Genomic DNA, 6,233 nt, shown 5'->3' with positions numbered 1-6,233 from the left:
TCTTAAAAGTAGAAGCTGGGACCCCAACTCTTCCAAGCCTACCTGGTCTGGGACAGTCTACCAGAGAAGGTTTGGAACTATCTTGGGACTCAGGCCCTACAACTTTTCAATTTTTCCGTCTTTAGTTCCTGAAGAGACAAGACAAAGATCTCATATTTGGCCTTACCTGGGCTTCTGAAACTGTGTTACCAGAAGCACTCATAGCAGCTGTACTTGCCTGCATGTCAATGAAATGTCTATAGAATGATATAAAACATACTGCAAAAAATATTGGTTGCCTGTGGGGAGGGAATCTAGGCAGTGGGGTAGAAAGGTTATACTTCTGTTGTTTACTCTTTTACACTTTTTAAACTTTGAACTTTTGAACTCATTTGAAGGATCTTATTATGTTAAAAAAAAAAAATGAAACTTCTGCCTTTCACTCTCTCCCAAGAAAGATTCTTCACAATAAAGAAGTTAATTTTTCATTATTCGAAGATATCATTTTTACCTGGAAAACATGAATTTACTAACAATGATTATAAAAGGTAATTTAGTGAGCTGGCTAATACCAAAATTATAGGCACCAATAGTTTTCATACCTACAATAAATAACAACTCAGAAAATGTAACTAAAGACCCAATCTATAATAGCAACAACAACAGAAGATGAAATTTCTAGAAATAAACTTAAGAAATGTGAAGTGCTGCTTTTTTTCCCTAAGTCGGCGCTCACCAAGGAGAAAGCCATGTTCAGTTCGAGCGCCAAGATCGTGAAGCCCAATGGCGAGAAGCCAGACGAGCTCGAGTCCGGCATCTCCCAGGCTCTTCTGGAGCTGGAGATGAACTCGGACCTCAAGGCTCAGCTCAGGGAGCTGAATATTACAGCAGCCAAGGAAATTGAAGTTGGTGGTGGCCGGAAAGCTATCATAATCTTTGTTCCTGTTCCTCAACTAAAATCTTTCCAGAAAATCCAAGTCCGGCTAGTACGCGAATTGGAGAAAAAGTTCAGTGGGAAGCATGTTGTCTTTATCGCTCAGAGGAGAATTCTGCCTAAGCCAACTTGAAAAAGCCGTACAAAAAATAAACAAAAGCGTCCCAGGAGCCGTACACTGACAGCTGTGCATGATGCACTCCTTGAGGACCTGGTCTTCCCAAGTGAAATTGTGGGCAAGAGGATCCACGTGAAACTGGATGGCAGCCGGCTCATAAATGTTCATTTAGACAAAGCACAGCAGAACAATGTGGAACACAAGGTTGAAACTTTTTCTGGTGTCTATAAGAAGCTCACGGGCAAGGATGTTAATTTTGAATTCCCAGAGTTTCAACTGTAAACAGAATGACTAAATAAAAAATATATTCACAGTAAAAAAAAAAAAAAAAGAAAAAAGAAATGTGAAGTGCTGTCAGTAAAAAGATTGGAAATGGTATGGAGGGACACCAAAAAAGACCTGAGCAAATAAAAAGGAAGATCACCATCTTGGGTAGGACAACTCATTATTATAAAGAAGTCATTTCTTCCCAAGTTGATCTTAAGTTTAATTCATTTCCAATAAAAACACCAAGAAGATTTTTTTTTTTTTTTTGGAAACTAGGTAAACTGATTCTAGAGTTCAAAAGGAAATTTCTAAGATAATAATAAAGTATGAGCAGCCTTCCTAGATATGAACATATAATATGATAGTATGGCAGTTGAAAAGTCCATAGATCTAAATATATGCATTAAATGTATCCTAATTGTGGCACTTCGAATCCATGGGAAAATGAAGGATTTGTCAGTAAACGGTTTGGGGACAATTAACTTGCCAAAATACAGTTGGCTTCTTTCCTTACGCATTACATCAAAATAAATTTCAGATGGATCAAAACTTTTATTAAATCCTTAAAGAAATAGAAGAAAAAATGAGACACTTCTTCTTAACTTGGGAAAACCTTTTAAAATATTACACAAAACCCATAAGAAGGCATAAAGAAAATACTGAGAAATTTTATTCCTTCAAAATTTCAATCCTTAAAAAATTTTAAATGGAAAAGTTCACAAAGTTAAAAGATACGCAACAAGTTGGGGAAAATATTTGAAACTCATATCATGAAGGCTTAATCTCATTAATATAAAATATGCCTATAAATCAATAAGAAAAGAATAACAAACTATTAGATAAACTGATGAAGGATATGATAGACAATTCGCAGAAAAAAAAAATAAAAATGTCTCTGAAATCCATGGAGAGATGTCCAGCCTTACTTAATAAAAATGCAAAATAAAAACACCCTGAGATATCCTTCTTTCTTCACCTATTAGATTGGCAAAGATAAAAGAGTTTGACAACATTTTGAGTTGGTGATGATTTAGGAAAATAGTTACTCTCTTATAATACTAGTGGGAGTGCAAATTTAAATTGACGCAGCCTCAGCTGGGCGCAGTAGCTCACGCCTGTAATCCCAGCACTTTGGGAGGCTGGTGAATCACTTGAGGTCAGGAGTTTGAGACCAGGCAGGCCAACATGGTAAAACCACATCTCGACTAAAAATACAATAATTAGCCAGACGTGGTGGTGGGCACCTGTAATCTCAGCTACTCGAGAGGCAGAGACGTGGGAATCGCTTGAACCTGGTGGGTCGAGGTGGCAGCAAGCTGAGATTGTGCCACTGCATTCCAGCCTGGACAACTGAGCAAGACTTTGTCTCAAAAAAATATAAATAAATAAATAAATAATGATGCAGTGTCTCCAAATTGGTGCAGTCTCTACAGAGAGTATTAGACTGGGTGGCTTAAACAACAGATATTTATGTTCTCACCCTTCTATAGGATAGAAGCTCAAGATCAGGGCCTTTAGGCTTGGTGTCTGGTGAAGGCTCTCTTCCTGGCTTGCAGGTGAATCCTCACATGGCCTCTTCTGTGTGTCTACAGGGAAAGAGAAAGATCTCAGGTATCTTCTCCCCTTCTTACAAGGACATTATTCCTGTTGGATTGAAGTCCATTCTCATGACCCCACTTCACCTTTATTACCTTCTTATAGGTCCCATCTCCAAATACAGTCACATTGGGGGTTAAGGCTTCAACATATTAATTTTTGGGGAGGACAAAATTCAGTCCAGAACAGAGGGAAATTAAAGGGAAATTAAGTAGTTTCTACCAAAACTTTAAATGTCTATACTTTTGGCTGCTCTATCTATGGATTAGCCATTCTTTTTATTCCTTTACTTTCTTAATAAACTTGCTCTCACTTAAAGAAAAAGTCTATAATTTGATTCAGTCATTCTATTTCTAGATATTTATCGTACAAATTAGCCAACAGGTGTAAAATAAAATGTATACAAGTATATTCAGTGCATTGATATTTATGACCGCAAAAGACTGTGAGGAAATTTGTTCTCTTTCCGGGTCCACAAGGGGGTGTAGTTTTAAGGGCAAGAACTTCCCAGAACCACGCGCCCCTCCCATCTCTCTCAGTCCGGGAGATTTAACGGTTTATGTTTAAATTTCGCGCGCGCGGGAAGAAACTAAGAGTCAATCACCCCAGCGGAAGTTTAAAGGAACTCCTTTCATTGGCCAGAGGAACTTGGGGAGGTGGGAATTTCTTCCAGGATAAATTACCCTCCTCCTTCAGCCACACCGGATTTCCAGCTCTCTGGAATCGCCGGCAACATAGTGGGAACTCTCTTTACCTGCCTCAATCTCCCCTCTGGGGTCCCGCTTCCACACGCTCTTCGTGGAATTTTTCTCTCTTCTCTTTTTTCTCTTTCTTTACCTAAATAAGTCACTTTTTACAGACGCTTTTGAGTCCGGCATTTACTTTTATGCGTGGTCTCTTCTCCCATTCTTGGGGAGTAGCAGACCAAGAACCTGGAGAAACGTCCTCTCAGGGAAGCTGAGGGCTCCCCTGAACCCCAACAACTGGAAACTACCTAAACATTCATGCATAAGGTATTAGGTAGATAAATTATGGGACATGCATTCAATAAAATACATAAAGGTGAAAAATAATGAAGTAGTTCTGTAAAGGATATGGAACAATCTCCAAGCTTGATTTGTTTGTTCATTTGTTTTGAGACAAGGTCTGTCACCCAGGCTAGAGTGCAGTGGTGCAATCATGGCTCACTGCAGCCTCAACCCCCTGGGCTCAAGTGATCCTCCCATCTCAGCCTCCAAAGTAGCTGGGACTACAGGCATAGGCCAGTACACCTGGCTAATTTTTTATTTTTTGTAGAGATGGGGTCCCACTATGTTTCCCAGGCTGGTCTTGAACTCTGGAGCTCAAGTGATCCTCCAGCCTTGGCCTCTCAAACTGTTGGGATTACAGGCATGAGCCACCGCGCTCAGCCAAAGCTGTACTGATAAATGGAATAAGTGAGGTAGAGAACAAACTGAATAGTATGCTATCTTTGTGTAAAGGGTATGTGTGTGGGGAGAATATATATGAATTTGCTTGTGTTTATATGGACTATTTCTGGAAGATTATTTCTTCTAGATAGAGAAACTCAGTGCCTAGGCTTTTTTCTATATGCCCTTTGTATCTTTGTACCATGAACATATATTCGTGTGTTAATATTTTTAAAGTAACAAAAACGTTCAGGGGAAAGAAAAGTCTGGCTGAAATAATTTTTTTCACCACAGACAGCCCCCTACCTGGGAGGGCAATGGGGAGGTTGTGGGCTCCTCCTTTTGAGGAATGGGTTCTCCTTTTGGTACAAGCAAAGGGAATCGTCTCTTTCCCGGTACAGTTCCCATGACAGCGTCACAGAGATCCAGTCTCTGGCAGTATTTCAGTCGGGGCACTTTTTGAGGAGCCCAAGATGAGACACACGCTGCTGCGTTTTGGTTGAGCTGGGGAAAAACAAGTGGGAGATGTGAGGAGGATGGAGGGAGGAGGTCACCAGAAAGGTCTGTCCCACGGCACCAACACCTTCCTACTCCCCAGCCTCCGGCAGAAAAACACCACCTCAGGTGGTGTAGACTCAAGAAGTATCCGTTTATTCATTTCTGAAACAAATACTTAATGAGCACTGTCATGCACCAGGAAGTGTGCTCGGTACCGGCAGGTACTGTTAGAAACTGTTAGGTAGACATAGTGCCCCTAAAAAGACGGCAGTGAGCGGAGCAGCAACGGCGGCGGCTCCCAACCTCCCCTTCCCCTCCCCTGAGTCCCCTTCCCCTTCCTCAACCCCGCCGGGTACTCGCGAGCAGTCGCGGCGCTCCCAAACCACGCCTGCCCTTGGCCAATCGTCCCCAACCGCTGCCTGCGCGCGGCTTCCGGGCCCCCTCGCTCCTCCCCTCGGGCCTCTCACAGCGCCAGGGGTGCTTCCCTCCCCGCCGCCTCGCACTCCCACCTCGCAGGCACGCTGGTGGGCTATGCTGCCTGGCCCCAGCCACAGGTTGCTCACGAGCCTAGGTGCTGCGGCCCCAGATGCGGGCCCCTGAGCCTCCCAGGGAAAAAGAGAAGCCGAGAGCCGCGCGCTCCGCCCCCTCCCCCCGGGCCGCCACCGCCCTAGCCTGGCGGCAGAAGTAGGAGCTGCAAGCCTCCGGAGCCCCGTGCCGCCGCCCGCAGGCTCAGTAGATAAGGCGTTACTGAGGGGTTGCCTACACTTCAAAGCACGTCTAGTAGTAATGCTCCTGCGGGTGATGATGATCGACTGGAGAATGAATGTTCAGTATCCCTACCAACTCTGCATTGCTCCTGCTGCCTGCAGTACAGAACGACCAAGTCCAAATGATCCAGACAGACCTTTTTAATGTCCAGCCTGCGGGGTGCGATTCACCCGTATTCAGAACCTAAAGCAGCACATGCCCATCCACTCAGGAATTAAACCACTTCAGTGTGACCGCTGTGGGAAAAAGTTCACCAGGTCTTACTCGCTAAAGGTGCATCGCCTAAAGCATGAAGTGATTTCCTAGTGCCGGACTACTTAAACCAGGAACGAGAAGAGACCTTTGTTCAATATGATCTTGGAGAACACGGTTTCGAAAACAACTCCTCTATTCAAATGCCTGTAATTTCACAGGTCTCCTCGACCCAGAATTGTGAAAGCACTTTTCCCTTGGGGTCTCTTGGTGGGCTGGCAGAAAAAGGAAGTGCCCAAACTAGAGATGACCTACCCCCCCAAAATCAGAGCTGTATTCTATAACTATTGAGTAATTTTGTGATTTGGCTTCATTTTTGTTTTTTGGAAAGTGCCTGTGTTTGGTCTTGTACATTTAAATTTAATTTTTTTTACAAAAAAAGCTGGGCGGCGGGGGAGGGGGAGATTGGGAA

General features: G+C 43.3%; 1 pseudogene across 1 annotated transcript; it reads left to right on the top strand.

Annotated features, from left to right (window-relative positions):
* Positions 1–703: 703 nt before the first annotated feature.
* Positions 704–1,362, top strand: LOC116564513 (annotated as a pseudogene). The gene has a single exon (XR_004274937.1). The product of XR_004274937.1 is annotated as a 40S ribosomal protein S7 pseudogene (transcript).
* The last annotated feature ends 4,871 nt before the right edge of the window (positions 1,363–6,233 follow it).

The sequence above is a fragment of the Sapajus apella genome, unplaced genomic scaffold (genome assembly GCF_009761245.1).
Source record: "Sapajus apella isolate SASKATOON/1434 unplaced genomic scaffold, GSC_monkey_1.0 scaffold37, whole genome shotgun sequence".
Classification (NCBI taxonomy): Eukaryota; Metazoa; Chordata; class Mammalia; order Primates; family Cebidae; genus Sapajus; species Sapajus apella.
This window is presented reverse-complemented; position numbering and strand designations above follow the sequence as displayed.